This window comes from Mixophyes fleayi, chromosome 9 (genome assembly GCF_038048845.1).
Source record: "Mixophyes fleayi isolate aMixFle1 chromosome 9, aMixFle1.hap1, whole genome shotgun sequence".
NCBI classification, from domain to species: domain Eukaryota; kingdom Metazoa; phylum Chordata; class Amphibia; order Anura; family Limnodynastidae; genus Mixophyes; species Mixophyes fleayi.
Window position 1 is genome coordinate 72,280,411 of NC_134410.1, and position 19,731 is coordinate 72,300,141.

Here is a 19,731-nt window from a genome sequence, read left to right on the forward strand (position 1 = left end):
CAAAACGTTGAAAAAATGATGTTCATAAAAATGAATTATCAATTCCTCAATCAAGAACAGCACTGCCCTCCAGAGACTACAGAGGGACCTGTGGTTGTGGAGTCCAGCGGGGACGAATTGATAATGTGTGAAGATGAGGAAGTACACACTGGAGGGGGCGAGGAATCAGAATGAGGATGAGGACGACATCTTGCCTGAGTAGAGCCAGTTTAGTTTGTACAGGGAGAGATGAACAGCTTTTTTTGTGTGGGGGCCCAAACAAACCAATCATTTCAGCCACAGTAGTTTGGTAGGCCCTGTCGCTGAAATAATTGGTTTGTTAAAGTGTGCATGTCCTATTTCAACAACATAAGGGTGGGTTGGAGGGCCCAAGGACAATTCCATCTTGCACCTCTTTTTTTTCTTTGCCAGCTCGTTTTGTGGGGGTCCAAACAAACCAATCATTTCAGCCACAGTTTTGTAGGCCCTGTCGCTGAAATGATTGGTTTGTTAAAGTGCGCATGTCCTATTTCAACAACATCAGGGTGGGTGGGAGGGCCCAAGGACAATTCCATCTTGCAACTCTTTTTTTGGCATTATGTGACCGTCCAACAGTCGTTTGCCATGAGCACGAAGTACGACAGTAGTCATCCTATGGCAAAGCGGATAACTGCGGCCTTAACAGCTATGTTGGTGTTAGACGTGCATCCGGTGTCCGCCATCTGTGCAGTGGAATTTAGACAGTTGAAGGAGGTATTGTGGGCCCGGTACCAAATTGGGTACCGGGACCACTCCACTATGCAGTCCAGAAATCTTAGTATCAGATATTAAACTACGTTCACTGTTCCTGCTACATCAAAAAAGCATGAACATGCCCTGCCATCAACAAAAACAAGAGGTAGTGACGCGCTTGAACTCCACCCTCTATATGCTGCAGAGGATGGAGGAGCAGCCATCTGTGCAGTGGAATCTAGACCAGTTGAAGGAGGTATTGTGGCCCCAGTACCAAATTGGGTACCGGGGCCACTCCACTACGCAGTCCAGAAATCTTAGTATCAGATATTAAACTACGTTCACTGTTCCTGCTACATCAAAAAAGCATGAACATGCCCTGCCATCAACAAAAACAAGAGGTAGTGACGCGCTTGAACTCCACCCTCTATATGCTGCAGAGGATGGAGGAGCAGAAAAAGGCCATTCAAGCCTATACAGCCACCTACGATGGGCCACGTGTTTGTGCCCCGACTTGTGTCGCTTTGCTTAGACATCCAGCTACCTCGGTGCAACCTTTTGGACTAAAAACAATATTGTGAGGTGTGAGGTGTTCAGAATAGACTGGAAATTAGTGGAAATGAATGTCATTGAGGTTAATAATAGTGTAGGAGTGAAAAAAAACCGAAATATGGATTTTAGCACTTTTTATGCTTTTTTAAAAATAAATCAGAACCCAAAATCAGAACCAAAACCTTTCGTGGGGTGTTTTGGCAAAACAAATCAGAACCCAAAACCTCAAGCTAATCAGAACCCAAAACACCAAAAGTGCCCGGTGCACACCCTTACTAAGAATCCTTCTTTAGAACGTTCAGCATGGATTTTCTACTGTTGAAACTTTTTATTTGCTGGGTAAATCAGTAGCACTTGATTGAAATAAAGACACTGTTTTTCCTCTGAGTATAGTGAATGAGATACTAATTGGGGAGTGCACCCCCATATTTAAACCTACTTGACTTGTTGGTCACAGGATATATAGAAACTTTTATTTCTTATCAAAAAGGTGGAATCAATAAGTTTTATATAATTGTTATTAAATTATGTTCAAATGTGTGATATATTTTATATCTTTAGATTTCGTTTTTAATATTGATATGAATCAATATTTGTGATTTTAATTACAGATTGGTTGGTGGTTAGTAATATAGATCAGAAAACAGCATCCTCTTTTTTCTTTTTAATGTTAGGGATCCCTAAGACACGTGCCCACTGTACAAATATACTATCAAAAACTAGACACATTTGAAAAAATTGATAAAGTTTAATTAAATAAAAAACAACCAGATACTCTTGTTCACCACTTTATTGTTATTAAAAAATAACTTTTTTTTACTGTCTCACTGTAATTCATTTGAAATTCAAGCAGTTTTTAATCCAATGGAATGCTTGCATTTTTAATCTTAACCAGATATTCTTTTTATCCAAAGGTAAAATTTGTAATCCCATGGGAATTCCAAACCAGATCTAATCTAAGCAAGATATTCTTGTAATCCACTGGGAAGTAAAATTAAAAAAAACAAAAACATTAAAACAATGTAAGCTGCTCTGCTCGGAGCCCTACTGCAAAATGAGAGAAGAATCAATTGAACAGAACTGCCCTTAGTCACTCAACCTATCGTTAACGGTTTTCCCACGGTAGCCATGTGATTTGCTGGCTTTAATAGGTAGTCCCGGGGACTCCCTGCTTTGGCCACAATGCGCTAGAGATTAGTTGAATATATATTGATGGGGGGTGCAAAAATAACAGCTCCATTCATGTATTTTGCCCATTCATTTCAATGGAAGTTTGTACATGAACAGCACGACTCCATTGAAATGAATCGGCTATTGCAATAAATGAGCCATTAATATGCATTGTTAAAATACAGCACGCTGCTGGTTAAATTGGTCATGTTAACCCCTAATGGGTATGTACACAATGCACTCCTATAGAAACCAGTGAACTATTTCAATTGAGGTGACAGGTAGAGCACGTTTTTGGGAGATAAACTGCATAACTCAGACCGATCCTATGCATGTTGGGCTAACACAAGTAAACATAATACGGTGGTTTGCTTTCAAAATAACCTTCCTTTTCCCTACAAGTGACAGGTAGAGCATGGTTCTTTGAAACAAACTGCATAACTCAGACCGGTCCTAAGTGGAATACCTTTGACAATTATGGCAAAACAGGAAACTATTAGGCAAGTATAGATTTGTAGAAATATCAGGTATGGACTATATGTATTGTGAGAATATTAAATTGGCTATGTTAACCCTGAGGATCTGTCTGTACCCAGACTGGGTTGTGTCTCTGGAGTGGGACTGGTGACTATTAGGACAAAGCTGGGTGGCTGTCACGAAAGCCCGATAGTTTGAATAGTCTTGATCTCTGCTTGAGTGACAGCTACCCCCAGAGAGGTGCGGAGTCTAAACAGAGGAGAGGTATTCACCAGGGATTCAGGCAAGGGGGGCGCAAAGGTGTTATAACTTTGGAACAGGACCGAGGATGAGCAATACCATGCAGTGAGATCACAGGTCTTGACTGTGTAATAAGCTGAACAGGTAAAGCTGTGAACCGATGAACTGTGGAATGCAAAAGCACTGAGATCCACAGAGGTGTTAAAACTTTGGACCACGACTAAGGATGAGTGAAGCTGCTGATGATGAACGAACGGCCTAACTCGCGGAGACAGGAACAAAGGTAAGAATGAGCATGGACGGGAGTCAGAGGAGATGCTTCCTATCGGTGAGGGAGACCTGATGTTGTCACAGATTAGGGTATTTGCTTACTGGTTTTTGCACTACTCACCAAAGAGGCGCGGAGTCTAACGTGTTCCTGGTCTTCACCAGGGACCCCCGCAAGGGAGTGTGGTCTTAGCTGCGGGAAACACGCAGGTCGCGGTCCTCCGAGGGAGTAATCAGTGAAGCAGTAGATGAAAGCGGTGTCGTACAGGCCGGGTCCAAACCGAGAATTCAGGAGATGCCAGAGGGGAAGTCCAAAGCCGTAGTCAGGGTAGCCGGGTCGGGGTCAGAAGCACAGGAGGAAGTATTCAATCAAGCCGAGGTCAAGTTCACAGGGAGCACAGAACAGGAGTAGTCAGTAACAAGCCGGGTAATACACAGGAAGCGCTGGAACGGTACACAGGAACGCTGGAGCTAGGATGAGACCTAATACTCTGGCACTCACCATGTGCCAGAGTGAGGCTTTTATACAGCTGTAGTCCAATCATTGGCGGTGGTGACGCTAAACACCACCGCCGGAATTACTGGGAAGCGTTCCATGCAACGGAACGCGTGACCGCCGACCCGGAAGTACACCCGGTTGCCTGGCAAGCGGGCGCTCGGCAACAGAAGCAGACGACCGTCTCTGTGCGGCAGGCATAGCACAGGGACGGCGTCTGACAGTACCTCCTCCCCTACTTTGTTGGATAGATCTTTGTTCGAGGAACTGTTTTAATAGCCGTGGGGCGTGGAGATCTTCTTTTTGCACCCAGGATCTCTCTTCTGGCCCAAACCCTTTCCAATGTACTAAGAATTGATGTCGTCCATGGAGGATACGGGAATCCAGGATGCGACTCACTTCAAATTCTTCTCCTTGCGTGGTACGTACAGAAGCTGGACGATGAGGCGACTGATGAAACTTATTGAGTACAAGTGGTTTGAGAAGAGAGACATGAAAGACATTGTGGATCTTCAGGGAAGGAGGTAACCGGAGTCTGTAGGTTACTGCATTGATCACATGTGTTATGGAAAAGGGGCCAATATAATGGGGAGCCAATTTTTGAGAAGGTACTCTTAACTTGAGGTTACGTATGGATAACCATACTTTGTCGTGAACCTGTAAAAGAGGGACCAGTCTCCGATGGCGGTCTGCTGCTTGCTTATAGCGTTGAGAAGTCTCTTGGAGTCTAGTTTTAGTATTAGACCAAATCAGGGAAAGGTTCCGCATGAAATCCTCCACAGCGGGAACTGGCGAGGAACCTTGGCCGGAGAAATCTGGGAGGGTGGGTTGGGATCCATAAACAATAAAAAATGGAGAGGCACCAGTAGACTCGTGATGATGGACATTGTGAGAAAACTCAAGGTAAGAGATTAACCCATTCTGCTTGGTTGTCTGAAGAAAAACATCGTAAGAAGACTTCGAGATCTTGGTTAACCCGCTCCGTTTGGCCATTGGTTTGCGGATGATAACCTGATGAGAACTTGAGGTCAGACCCAAGTATTTTACAAAAAGCCCTCCAGAATTTGGAAACGAATTGCACTCCACGGTCAGAGATGATTTCACGAGGGCATCCATGGAGTCTAAATATTTCTTTAATGAAGATAGGAGGCAACTGAGAAGCAGATGGTAGGGCGGACAAAGGTACAAAGTGGGCCATTTTAGAAAATCTGTCCACAACAACCCAAATAGTGGTGCATCCATTGCTGGGGGGAAGATCAGTGATGAAATCCATGGATATGCTTTGCCAAGGAAAGTCTGGAATGGGAAGTGGTTAAAGGAGCCCAGAAGGGGCCAACCTGGGGTTCTTACTACGGGCACATGTATCACAGGAAGCCACAAAACTTCGTACATCCGAATGTAGAGCCGGCCACCAATATCTCAGATGAAGGAATTCGTAAGTTTTCTTAACACCGGCATGTCCTGCCAATTTGGAGGAATGTGCCCACCGGAGAGCTTTAATTCGTAAATTAGGCTCCAAAAAGGAACAGCTCCTCGGAGGTGTCTTGGCCGTGGTTTTGGTAAGGGCGATAACCCTGGTCGGACTTAGAATGGGTAGAGGTTCCAGGGGAGAACAGAGATCCGTGTTGTCAAAAGATCGAGATAGAGCATCTGCTCGGATGTTCTTGGATCCTGGATGGTAAGTCAGGATGATGTTAAAGCGTGCGAAGAACGATGCCCATCGAGCTTGACGTGGATTGAGGCATCGAGCCTCGCTGATATAGAGCAGGTTCTTATGATCGGTAAGAACTGTTACTGGATGACGTGAGCCTTCAAGTAGGTGTCGCCACTCCTCTAGGGCAGCTTTGATTGCTAGTAACTCTTTGTCACCAATTCCATAATTCTTCTCGTGAGATAAAAAATTTTTTGGAAAAGAACCTGCAAGGCAGATGAGAACCATTTTTGGATTTTTGGAAGAGTACTGCCCCAACACCTATAGCAGAGGCTAGCAGAGGCGTCAACTTCTAGTAAAAAAGGGTTCAGATTGATCCGGTTGAGAAAGGGCTGGAGCACAGGAAAAGGCCTGTTTCAGGAGATTAAATGCATTCAGGGCGTCCGAAGACCAATTTCTGGGGTTGGCTGATTTTCGTGTCAGCGCGGTTATTGGCGCAATAATGGAGGAGAACCCTTTAACAAACTGTCTGTAATAGTTGGCGAATCCAATAAATCTTTGGATGGCCTTAGTGCCTTGGGGAAGAGGCCAGTTGGTAATGGCAGATACCTTTTGTGGGTCCATGCTTAATCCTGATCCGGAAACAATGTACCCAAGGAAAGAGATTTGTTCAACTTCAAAAATACATTTCTCCAATTTGCAGAAGAGTTGGTTAGCTCGTAATCGAAGTAAGACTTCCTTAACATGTTGTCGATGGGAGATAACATCTTGGGAAAAGATTAGGATGTCGTCCAAGTAGACAACAACATGTGATATAAACAGTCTTGGAAGATCTCATTAACGAAGGATTGGAAGACTGCGGGGGCGTTACTAAGCCCGAACGGCATAACTAGATATTCGAAATGTCCGTCCCGCGTGTTAAACGCTGTCTTCCACTTGTCTCCTTGACAGATCCGTACTAAATTATGCTCCTCTGAGATCTAGTTTGGTAAAGATGCGGGCTCCACTAATCTTGTCGAAAAGGTCCATAATAAGGGGTAATGGATAACGGTTCTTAATAGTGATCTTGTTTATTTGCTGATAGGCAATGCAAGGATGTAAGGATCCGTCCTTCTTTTTGACAAAGAAGAATCCTGCTCCGGCCGGAGAAGATGATTTTCTAATGAACCCTCGGGCTAGGTTCTCAGATTTGTATTGTGACATTGCCTGGGTCTCTGGTAAGGACAGGAGATAAGTCCTACCACGAGGAATCTGTTTTCCCGGAATTAAATCAATCGGACAGTCCCACGGGCGATGGGGTGGAAGAATCTCTGATTTTTGCTTGGAGAAGACGTCCTTAAAGGTTAGATAGACCAAAGGTAATGTACAGGTTTTAGAATTCGTCTGAGTATGACAAACTTGAAAACGTGGTGAGGAGATACATTGCTTATGACAATGCGGGCCCCAGGAAATAACCCTAAGCACGAACCCAGTCAAAATGAGGAGAGTGGTTCCGGAGCCAAGGAAGGCCCAGTATTAGTGGGTTAATTGACTGTGGTAACACTAGGAATTGGATCCACTCCTGATGTAAAGCTCCTACCAACAGTTGAACCGCACTCGTGATGCTGGAGATGACACCGTTGCTGACACGGTTACCATCCACGGCAGTGAGGGTAAGCGGTTGGGGCAGATCTTGGATGGTCAATTCGAGCTGTGAAGCAAGAGAGGCCGATATAAAATTTCCTGCAGCACCGGAATCCACGAAGGCAGAGGTTCACTGGGGTCCTTTAATGGTCAAAAGCTGGACAGGCATGAGAAACTCGAGATTGGAGGTGGAGTAGGGAGTGGAAACGGTGACTCCTAAGGCGGCCTCCCTCTTATCGTCTAGGAGGAGGCGTTTCCCGGTCTCTTGGGACAGAGACTTAAAACATGACCAGACTCTCCACAATGTAGACATAATCTCTGCTTGAACCGTCTCTCGCGTTCTTCAGACGTTAGCCTAGAGCGGCCAAGCTGCATGTCACTCACCGGACTGTGAGTGCTACTTCTAAAGTAGCTAGGAACCGTGTCCGTCCATTATTATGAGGTACTGCACATGTGCAGTCCCTTTTAACCTTTAGTTCTGTTCCTTTAACTTAATTGGCTGATCAGGCAACACTCCCTATATTAAGCACCTGTGGTCAATACCACGTTGCCTGATCTTGGAGTCTCATGGAGTCTCATTCCTCATGAGTCTCTGAAGGTGTTCCAGTGCCTCCTCGTGTGTTCAGCTAATGCTGATTCCTGTTTGCCGTTTGTGGTTTCCAGACCACTTCTATTCCTCGTGTTCCTAGTGACTTCAGCAGCTGATTCCTATCCGCTGCCTCCGTGTATCTACAGTTACAGATTACTGCAAACTCTCCTGTGTCTCATCGTGACTCCAGCAGCTGATTCCTATCCGCTGCCTCCGTGTATCTACAGCTACAGATTACTGCAAACTCTCCTGTGTTTCTTCGTGACTCCAGCAGCTGATTCCTATCCGCTGCCTCCGTGTATCTACAGCTACAGATTACTGCAAACTCTCCTGTGTTTCATCGTGACTCCAGCAGCTGATTCCTATCCGCTGCCTCTGTGTATCTACAGCTACAGATTACTGCAAACTCTCCTGAGTTACATCGCTACTGTTCCAGCTGATTCCTGTTCGCTACTTCAGCGTGTCTACAGAGTCTGCTCGTCCCAGCGCTCCAGTCTGCATTCTACCTGCCGTCAGCTGACCCGCTGCCTACTGCTTCTACAGTGTGTCCATTTGTGTCAACTCGCCTGTTGCTTCGAGTCTACGCTCCTCGGCTTCCAGCTTTGCTACATCGCTTCAACTCTCCCGTGGTCTCCTGCTGTTCTATTCAATATACTACTGCTTCCTGAGTATTTGTCATCTTTGCTGTCCTACCTACAGTGCGCTGCACCTACCTGCCGCTTCCATTCTGCAAGGACTTCGCATCTCGTCTGTTCCCGGCCGCTCAGGTATCCCTGCAGCTATCCCTAACAGCCTGCTCATCTGAACCACGGTATGCATACTTCTCATTGACTGTGCTGGTGTATTGCATATCCATCTGGACTGAGTTGTCCTCCTCCGGAGTTTCCATCCTCTGAGACTATTGCTATTATTGACTGTGTTTCCTTTTGCTGGACTATTTGAGTGACTTTGTTTATCAGTGCAGTGCTGTTCATTCATTATTATCATTGTGTGCAGTTCAACGTGGGATCAAGTTCAGTGTACCCGTGTAGACTCTGCATAGCATTTATCTCCTCGTGCCCTTCCTCCCATATATATTCAGTGGTACAACTTGCTAGAGGCAGACCACTGATTCCTGTTTCCCTGTGTCACCAGTTGCATATATCCTCTCACATAAGCAGTGGTACAACTTGCTACTCGCAGACCACTGACTTCCCCGTGACCTTCACCTGGATTCCATTCCTTCACTACAGACAGCGGTACAACTTGCTATACGCAGACCGCTGACTTCCACCTCCTTATTACTCCTGGACATTCTTCTCACTATAGCAGTGGTACAACTTGCCGTGCGCAGACCACTGACTACCCTCACGTGCCTTGTCCATCCAGATCCTGGTGTTCAGTTATCCATTGTTTACCAGTGCTGCTAGTCATAGACTTTCTGAGCATTCTCTAACCATCTGCTGTTTCCAGTTCCATTATCACCCTGCCATCAGAGTATCATATACCAACTCTACTGCTCTGATAAGACCATCAGCGGGTGATACTGGGTAAAGCCTCCTAGTGCCCGTGACACTGCATAGGTTCTTCTGTGGAAGATATGGGATTTTGAAATTGGGGAGCCAAACGGGGAGTCCGTCTTGTAGAGGATCTTTCTGAAATTCTCTCTCTGAAACGAAGATCGATCCTGATACATAATGAAATGAGGGAGTCTAACTCCGGGGGGAGTTCTCTGGTTACCAGCTCGTCCTTGATTCGGTCGGTAAGACCCTGCCAGAAGGAAGCTATGAGGGCCTCATTGTTCCATCGAAGCTCAGAGGAGAGGGGCCGAAATTGTACGGCATACTGACCGACAGACATAGAACCTTGTCGCAGGGTTAAGAGGCTAGATGCAGCAGAGGAGACTCGACCCGGTTCATCGAAAACCTTCCGGAACATGTCAATAAAAGCTGCGGAATCTTCCAGCAAAGGGTCATTGTGCTCCCATAACGGGGAGGCCCAGGCCAGGGCTTGCCCACTAAGTAGCGAAATTTTGAAGGCTACCTTGGTACGTTCAGAGGAGAATGCTGAAGAGTTACACTCAAAGTGAATGGCACACTGGTTAAGGAACCCTCTACTTCTTTTTGGATCTCCGTCAAATTTATCTGGAGAAGGTATTCTCAGTCCAGTAGTAGTGGATAGAGGGGGAGCAGGAGCCACGGGAGCCACCGCAGAGCGAGAAGGAGCCGCGGATGGTTCCGTTGGAGGAGTTTGTTCTGCCCGTCGAGAGTCCAGGCGAGATAGGATTCCCTGAACCCTGGAGTAAACGAGCCTGGTCTGCCTCCTGCTGTTCCAGCCCGGCGACCCAGGTGGATAATGAGATCCCGAGTTGTAGGTTCACCTTTTCCATCTGACGTCATGGCCAGAGTATACTGTCACAGATTAGGGTATTTGCTTACTGGTTTTTGCACTACTCACCAAAAAGGTTCGGAGTCTAACGTGTTCCTGGTCTTCACCAGGGACCCCCGCAAGGGAGTGTGGTCTTAGCTGCGGGAAACACGCAGGTCGCGGTCCTCAGAGGGAGTAACCAGTGAAGCAGTAGATGAAAGAGGTGTCGTACAGGCCGGGTCCAAACCGAGAATTCAGGAGATGCCAGAGGGGAAGTCCAAAGCCGTAGCCAGGGTAGCCGGGTCGGGGTCAGAAGCACAGGAGGAAGTATTCAATCAAGCCGAGGTCAAGTTCACAGGGAGCACAGAACAGGAGTAGTCAGTAACAAGCCGGGTAATACACAGGAAGCGCTGGAACGGTACACAGGAACGCTGGAGCTAGGATGAGACCTAATACTCTGGCACTCACCATGTGCCAGAGTGAGGCTTTTATACAGCTGTAGTCCAATCATTGGCGGTGGTGACGCTAAACACCACCGCCGGAATTACTGGGAAGCGTTCCGTTGCCAACGGAACGCGTGACCGCCGACCCGGAAGTACGCCCGGTTGCCTGGCAACCGGGAGCTCGGCAACAGAAGCAGACGTCCGTCTCTGTGCGGCAGACATAGCACAGGGACGGCGTCTGACAGATGTTCTGACACCCATAGAAAGGAGGAGGACTCTTATAAAGGTAACTGGCTGGTGATCCTCCTATCACCGTGGAGCAGAGGTTCTAAAAGGTTCCTGGGGTTGCGCATGTGCAGAATACTTGGCAAGATGGCGTCTGAGGATAGAGGAACGCCAGGCTGTACAACAGATAGGAGTAATCACGGGAAACCCATGTATACAAGGATCAGAATTGAACTAAACCGGTGAGATGCATGATAGTACCCCCCCTTTTAAAGATGGGCACCAAACACACGTTAGGCTTCCTGGAATTTTTCATATGAAACTTTCTTATCAGAGCTGGAGCATGAACATCGATCCAAGAACGCTCTTTGGGTCTATATCTATTCCAGTCCACCAAGTATTTAATTTTGCCTCGCAAGATCTTAGAATTCAATATTTGATAAATCTCAAATTCGTCTGAGTGCTGGGCAACCGGAGGAGCAGAAGCCGTAGAGCTGGAAGAAAACTGATTAATAATAAGTGGTTTGATGAGTGAAACATGAAACGTGTTAGCAATCCGAAGTGAATCTGGTAATTTTAGTTTGACTGACACAGGGTTGATCATTTTGAGAATTTTGTATGGCCCGATCTAACGGGGTGCAAATTTCATGGATGGGAAGGCGAATGTTCTTGGTTGATAGCCAAAGATTGTCTCTCACTTTTAGTGGAGGTACTGCTCAACATCTTCTATCTGTGAAACGGTTATATTGGTGAGATGCTTTCCTGAGACATTTGAGAGTCCAATCCAATATGGACAAGAAGTCCCGGTGGAGTTCATTGGCTGCAGGAACTTGAGTTGAGGAAATAACCTTGAAGCTGGGTAGGTTGGAATGTATCCGATAGACAATTGAAAACGGGGTGGATGAAGTAGATTCATGATAAAGATTATTAAGTGCAAACTCTGCCCATGGTAGTATATCCACCCAATTGTCTTGTGAAGCCGAGGAGTATAAACAAATAAAAGTCTTTAGATACTGATTTACTCTCTTGGTTGGTCCATTGGACTGCGAATGATAGGATGAGGAAAAATTTAACTGAATGTCCAGGCGAAATATCTTCTTGATAAATAACTGTGCAAGAAGGGGAGCAGAAGGCAGTCCAGTCAGAGGAATAAAGTGTGCCACTTTCAAAAAGCGATCTACGACAACCCAGATAGTATTGTATTTCTTATATGGTGGAAGGTCGGTCACAAAATCTATGGAGATGTGTGACCATGCTTTGGAAGGAATTGGAAGTGGCACGAGGAGACCCACCGGAGACTGACGAGGAGTTTTATGCTGCGCACAAATTTGACAGGCTGCCACGAATTGCTTGACATCAGATCTGAGAGTAGGTCACCAATAATTTCGGGAGATTGATTAAAAAACTTTGGCTGCACCAGTGTGGCCCGAGAACCGGGAGCAGTGGTACCAGCATAGTAGCTTTTTATGCTTTTCCATGGAGGAGGCGTCTGTGGAGAAGACACTGAAGTGGCTTGCAAAAATTTTGGTTCCAGGATGAGACGGTTAATGATATCAGACAATTCTGGTTTACAAGGTAATGCTCTGGATAAGGCATCTGCCTTTCTATTTCTTGATCCTGGCCGAAATATCACATGTAAGTTAAAACGTGAAAAGAAGATAGACCAACGAGCCTATCTGGGATTCAGACATTGGGCTGTCTGAACGTAAAGTATATTTTTGTGGTTGTTGTAAACAGTGACAGGGAACAATGATCCTTCCAACAGATACCTCCATTCAGACAAGACTAGCTTTATCGCTAACAGCTCCTTATCCCCAATTGCATAATTCTTTTCTGCTGGCAGAAATTTGCGAGTGAAGAAGGTGGACATACTGCTCGATGTCTTCTATCTCCACATAGGTGGAGTTCTCCTGAGGGAATCTCAGGGATAATACTGCGCCAACTCCAACCGCCGAGGCATCCACTTCAACAAAGAATGGTAAAGAGGTGTTGAGTTGTCTTAACACTGGAGCCATGGAAAAAGCCTCCTTGAGGGAATCGAAGGCACATTATGCTGAGGTTGGCCATATCTTAGTATCTATCCCTTTCTTGGTGAGGGAAACGATCGGAGCCATAATTGAAGAAAAGTTCGGAATAAATTGCCTGTAGTAGTTGGCAAATACCAAGAACCGTTGGATGGCTTTTAGGTCGGAGAGACCAGTTGATAATGGCTTGGACTTTTTCAGGGTCCATGCATAATCCATGTCCCGACACAATGTGACCCAAGAAGGTTGGTTCTGGTGTTTTGAAAACACACTTCTCTAGCTTACAGAACAGCTGGTTAGCTCTGAGCATGGACAGCACCAATGCCACATGAGCCCGATGAGATTTTAAGTCTGGCGAGAAAATCAAAATATCATCTAAATAAACAATGACAGAAGAATACAATAGGTCTCTAAAAATTTAATTCACAAAACTTTGGAACACTGTTGGCGCATTGCTGAGGCCGAACGGCATAACCAAATATTCGTAGTGGCAGTCCCTAGTATTGAATGCCGTTTTCAACTCATTCCCCTCACAAATTCTGATAAGATTATAAGCACCCCTAAGGTCCAGCTTGGTGAAGATTTGTGCTCCATTAATTTGGTCGAATAAATAAATACTGGGGTGGAAGCAATGTTTTGGCAGCCACAGAACAAGGCGTCACACTCATAGCCGGATTAAGGGTGTGCACAGGGGGCACTCATAACCACTATTGATTTTTTTATTTTTTTTTGGTTTGCGGGCGGGTACGGGGCTTAGTTCGTTGCTGGGGGGAGCAGGGTAAAAAAAAAAATAGATACACCACTCACCTGATCGCGTCGCTGCCGTCCCTCCGCCGTCCCTTCCTCTCTGCACTGCACTCTACACTGAATGAGAGGCGTGACGTCATCAAGTCACGCCTGTCATTCAGTGAGGAGCAGCGCGGAGAGGACCAAGAAAGAAACAAGAAGACAGAAGAGAAGAAAAAAGCTAATAGAAAGGTAAGTAAAAAAAAAAAAAAAGGAATAATGCAGAGAGGCACAGTGAGGAAAAAGGGGGAGAATAGAGTCGCAGTGAGGAAAAAGGGGGAGAAGAGAGGCGCAGTGAGGAAAAAGGGGGAGAAGAGAGGCGCAGTGAGGAAAAAGGGGGAGAAGAGAGGCGCAGTGAGGAAAAAGGGGGAGAAGAGAGGCGCAGTGAGGAAAAAGTGAGAGAAGAGAGGCACAGTGAGGAAAAAGGGGGAGAAGAGAGGCACAGTGAGGAAAAAGGGGGAGAAGAGAGGCGCAGTGAGGAAAAAGGGGGAGAAGAGAGGCGCAGTGAGGAAAAAGGGGGAGAAGAGAGGCGCAGTGAGAAAAAAGTGGGAGAAGAGAGGTGCAGTGGGGAAAAAGGGGGAGAAGAGAGGCACAGTGAGGAAAAAGGGGGAGAAGAGAGGCACAGTGAGGAAAAAGGGGGAGAAGAGAGGCACAGTGAGGAAAAAGGGGGCAGAAGAGAGGCACAGTGAGGAAAAAGGGGGAGAAGAGAGGCACAGTGAGGAAAAAGGGGAGAAGAGAGGCGCAGTGAGGAAAAAGGGGGAGAAGAGAAGCGCAGTGAGGAAAAAGGGGGAGAAGAGAGGTGCAGTGAGGAAAAAGGGGGAGAAGAGAGGCGCAGTGAGAAAAAAGTGGGAGAAGAGAGGTGCAGTGGGGAAAAAGGGGGAGAAGAGAGGCACAGTGAGGAAAAAGGGGGAGAAGAGAGGCACAGTGAGGAAAAAGGGGAGAAGAGAGGCACAGTGAGGAAAAAGGGGGGAGAAGAGAGGCACAGTGAGGAAAAAGGGGGAGAAGAGAGGCACAGTGAGGAAAAAGGGGAGAAGAGAGGCGCAGTGAGGAAAAAGGGGGAGAAGAGAAGCGCAGTGAGGAAAAAGGGGGAGAAGAGAGGCAGAGTAAGAAAAAAGGTGGAGAAGAGAGGCACAGTGAGGAAAAGGGGGAAAAGAGAGGCACAGTGAGTAAAAAGGGGAAGAAGAGAGGCACAGTGAGGAAAAAGGGGGAGAAGAGAGGCACAGTGAGGAAAAAGGGGGAAAAGAGAGGCGCAGTGAGGAAAAAGGGGGGAGATGAGAGGCGCAGTGAGGAAAAAAGGGGGAGAAGAGAGGCGCAGTGAGGGAAAAAGGGGAGAAGAGAGGCACAGTGAGTAAAAAGGGGGAGAAAAGAGGCACAGTGAGTAAAAAGGGGGAGAAAAGAGGCACAGTGAGGAAAAAGGGGGAGAAGAGAGGCACAGTGCGTAAAAAGGGGGAGAAGAGAGGCACAGTGAGGAAAAGGGGGGAGAAGAGAGGCACGGTGAGGAAAAAGGGGGAGAAGAGAGGCACGGTGAGTAAAAAGGGGGAGAAGAGAGGCACAGTGAGGAAAAAGGGGGAGAAGAGAGGCACAGTGAGAAAAAAGGGGGAGAAGAGAGGCGCAGTGAGGAAAAAGTGGGAGAAGAGAGGCGCTGTGAGGAAAAAGGGGGAGAAGAGAGGCGCAGTGAGGAAAGAGGGGAGAAGAGAGGCGCAGTGAGGAAAAAGGGGGAGAAGAGAGACACAGTGAGAAAAAAGGGGGAGAAGGGAGGCACAGTGAGGAAAAGGGGAAAAGAGAGGCAGAGTAAGAAAAAAGGTGGAGAAGAGAGTGGTTTGGGCGCTACTGAATGTGGGGTGAGTTTGGGGAGAACGAGGTCCCTTTATTAAATGTGCCTATGAATTATTTAATGGCAGTGACGGTTGCGGGAAATAGGTATATTTCTGAAATGTAAATACTATTAATTTATTGCTGGGGCTGTTTGTAAGGAGCGAAATAGGTTTATTTATTAAATGTGAATACTATTATTTTAATGTTGGGGCTGGAGGAAGGCCTAATTATTAATCATGGGTGGTACTGATTTAACGCCGGGGGTGGCTGTAATTTTCTAAATGTACCCATTTTTTTTTCCAAATAGGGCCCCTAACATTCCTGGATCCAGACAAGCCGCAACAAAAGAAACCTGCAGCACAGGTGGTGAAAGTGAGAAGAAGAACAGGTAGGAGAGAGCAGCAAAGTCTGTGAAATGTTGTGATTCTAGTGGGACAATCCTAATTTTTGGTGACCGTTCAATGGTGTACACAACAATGCAGGGGTTTTTTCTGTAGGAGGGTGGCCTGGCCACGCCCAATGATGCATTATCAATGGTATTTTTAATTTGCGGTATCATTGCTAGTTTTAATGTGCATTATAAATTTTATTTTTAAAGTGCGATATCATTGCTAGTTTTAGCGTGCGGTATCATTGCTTGTTTTAGTGTACGTTATCAATTGTATTTTTAATGTGCGATATCATTGCTAGTTTTAATGTGTGGTGTCAATACCCATTTTAATGTGGTGTTTTGATGATTGTTTTTTAATGTACAGTATTTTAGTTTGTGGAAGCAATGATTTTTCTTATGCAGACAACCTAAGCGAGCCCTCTGGGAGAGCTGTAAGTGTTATACTGTGGGCTGTAGGTGACGTAATGCAGGATGTGTCACTATGCCCTTAATTTTAGATCTTAGGGGCCCCCCTGTCTTAAGTGCCCCAGGCCCCCCGAAGCCTTAATCCAGCTCTGGTCACACTGAGTAGAGGTTTCACTTCTAGCAAGCAATTGGAATGGCAGGAAGGGCCCCAGGACGATATCTGAGAAGAGGTCCAATCAATTTGAGGAGAATGCAAATGTAACCATGGAAGACCCAAAATGATGGGTCTGGTGGTGTGTGCGCTAATACATAAAAATAAATTTTCTCAAATGTAATGCTCCAATCTGCAGAGGCAAAGGTTTTGTCAAATACAAAATGTTCCCTTTGGGGATAGGACTGCCGCCTATAACGGTAAGGACCACAGGCAGCGCCGGACTGGCCATCTGGCACTTCTGGCAAATGCCAGAAGTGCCGATGGTCAGATGGGCTAGTTTGAGCAGTCGGTGCACTGACACTTCCTGGTCACATGTGCCACACGCAGACATGTGACCAGTACAGGTCCTGGGAGGCAGATGATGATGAGCGGGCAGAAGACAGAAACAGAGAAGAAGCTGAGAAGGTTAGTACACAAAATGGGGGGGGGGAGAAGAGGATGGATGCCGCACAGATAACGGAGGAGAAGAGAAAAGGTGCCACACAGAAAACGGAGGGGGGGGGGGGGGGGTAGAGAAAAGGTGCCACACAGAAAACGGGAGGAGGGGGGGAGAGAAAAGGTGTCACACAGAAAACGGGGGATAATATGATTTGGGCCACTACTGTGTGGCATAATATTAACTTGGGGCACTATTGTGGCATAATATCAACTGGGGCCACTATTGTGGCATAATATCAACTGGGGGCACTACTGTGTTGTATAGTATGATTTAGGGCACTACTTTGTTGTATAATATGATTTTGGGGCACAACTGTGTGGTATAATATGATTTTGGGGCACAATTGTGTGGTATAATATGATTTTTGGGGCACAACTGTGTGGTATAATATAATTCTGGGGCACAACTGTGTGGTATAATATGATTTTGGGGCACAATTGTGTGGTATAATATGATTTTTGGGGCACAACTGTGTGGTATAATATGATTTTGGGGCACAACTGTGTGGTATAATATGATTTTTGAGGCACAACTGTGTGGTATAATATAATTTTGGGGCACAACTGTGGGGTATAATATGATTTTGGGGCACAATTGTGTGGTATAATATGATTTTTGGGGCACAACTGTGTGGTATAATATGATTTTGGGGCACTACTGTGTGGCATAATATGATTTTGGGGCACTACTGTGTGGCATAATATGATTTTGGGGCACTACTGTGTGGCATAATATGATTTGGGGGCACTACTCTGTGGCATAATATCAATTGGGGGCATGTACTCAGACATGAGGGAAGGAGGGGAATGTTAATAGAATGTGGGAGGTAGGCTATTAATTTAATGGTGGAGTTTAGGTGGGGGCTAATTATTTAATTTGTGCTTTTTTATTTGTGGGGTGATATGGGTTAATTTAATATTAGGGCCTAGCAATTTAAGATGGGGTGATTGGGCCTTTAATTTAATGCTGGAGTGGTTTGGGGGCTATTAATTGAAAGTGGGGCTGTTTGGGAAAAAAATGTGAATATGAATTTTTTAATGGCAGTGATGGTTGCGGGAAATAGGTATATTTATTAAACGTAAATGCTATTTAATTTATTGCTGTGGTTGTTTGGAGGGAGGGAAAAAGGTTTATTTATCATCAGCAGCAGCTATTTATATTAAATGTGAATACTAGTATTTTAATGTTGGGGCTGGAGGGAGGCCTAATTCTAAAACATGAGTTGTATTGATTAAACACTAGGGCTGGTTGGAGTTTTCTAAATTACATGTACCCATTTTTTCCTAAATAGGGCCTCCAACATTCCAGTATCCAGACAAGCAGCAACTGAACTAAAGACACCAACAGCCACAGGTGATGAAAGTAACAAGACAGGTAGGAGAGAGCAGGACAGTCTGCCAACTGTCCTGAATCTGGTGGGGAAGTCCCGAATTTTGGTGTCTGTCTCGTTTAGTGAGCTTTGGTCCGACTACAAGGACAGTTGGGAGGTATGTCCCGCTCCACACTGTACTATTTGTGAAGACAGAGCTGCGTGCAACTAACAGTATTGCACACAGTATTGCCTGTGTATTTGTCTAACATTTGTCTAAAATTATAGCATGTTCAGGGCCGGATTAAGGGAATGGAGGCCCCTGGGCTAAGGGGCCCTCCATTCCCCGCGAGGCCCCCAATGTGAGCCGTCCGCCGCCCCCCACCCCCCACGAGGACCCCCCCAAGCACTTACCTGTCAGTGCAGTCCTCCGTCCCGGCGCGCTGTAAGCTCCTTACTGAGGAGATCTCGCGAGAGTTCATGAACTCTCGCGAGATATCCTCAGTAAGCAGACTACAGCGCGCCGGGACGGAGGACTGCACTGACAGCACTCAGCAGCATCGATCGGGCCGGGGGCGCCCCCGCCCCCGACCGATCAATAATGCTGCTGAGGAGTTTGAAGGGCCCCCTGGATGCCCGAGGCCCCTGGGCTATAGCCCAGTTAGACCTCGGGTTAATCCGGCCCTGAGCATGTTACATAATAGGGGCTCCCTGTCTTAAATACCCTAGGGCCCCCAAGCGTTAATCCAGCTCTGGTTAGCAAGAGAGAGCGGATAGCTGCTCCAAGTCTCTGGATAGGACACAGACTGCAGAGCAAGCCGAGGAGCTCTAAGTCTCACAAGATTTGGTAATCTTGTGAGACTAAGAGCTTCCCTGCTCACTCTACAGAAAGTTCCCACCCTGATGGATGTCAGCAGCACCAGAAGCATAGATTAGTACAGTGGGCTGGGGGTGTCATAATGTGCCTTGGGGGATGGCGTGATAAATGTAATGCTTTATTTTAATGTATGTATCATTGCCCCATGTTGGCCACACCCACAACACAATGTGGTCACGCCTTTTTCGGTGCCACCGCTCGGCGGCAGCGCAAAGTTTCTTTCCTGCAAGAACTGAGGTGGGTCTATGTACTTTAAATGCCTGATTTTTAGTCCCAGTCCGGCCCTGACCACAGGTGTGGCTAATGGACGGGTAGGCAGAGATAAGGATTCTACCACCAAGGAGGAAATAAAATTACCAGCTGCCCCAGAATCCAGTAATGCAGATAACGTTTTGGGACCAGATGGTCCATGGAGAATTATGGGGATGACACAAATAGAAGAAAAACTGATACTCGGAGAGAATTTAAACGTCCCTAACCTGACTCCGATCACAAGTTAGGGTTTGGCATTTCCCTGCTGTTTGGAACAGGAAGCAAGAAGATGCCCGGGTTCACCACAGTAAATACATAATTTCTTAGAGATTCTTCTCTGTCTCTCCTCAGGGGACAATTTGGTTCGACCTAATTTCATCGGCTCGTCAGAGGAGTTTGGAGACAGAGGACAAGAAAAAGGTTTATAGA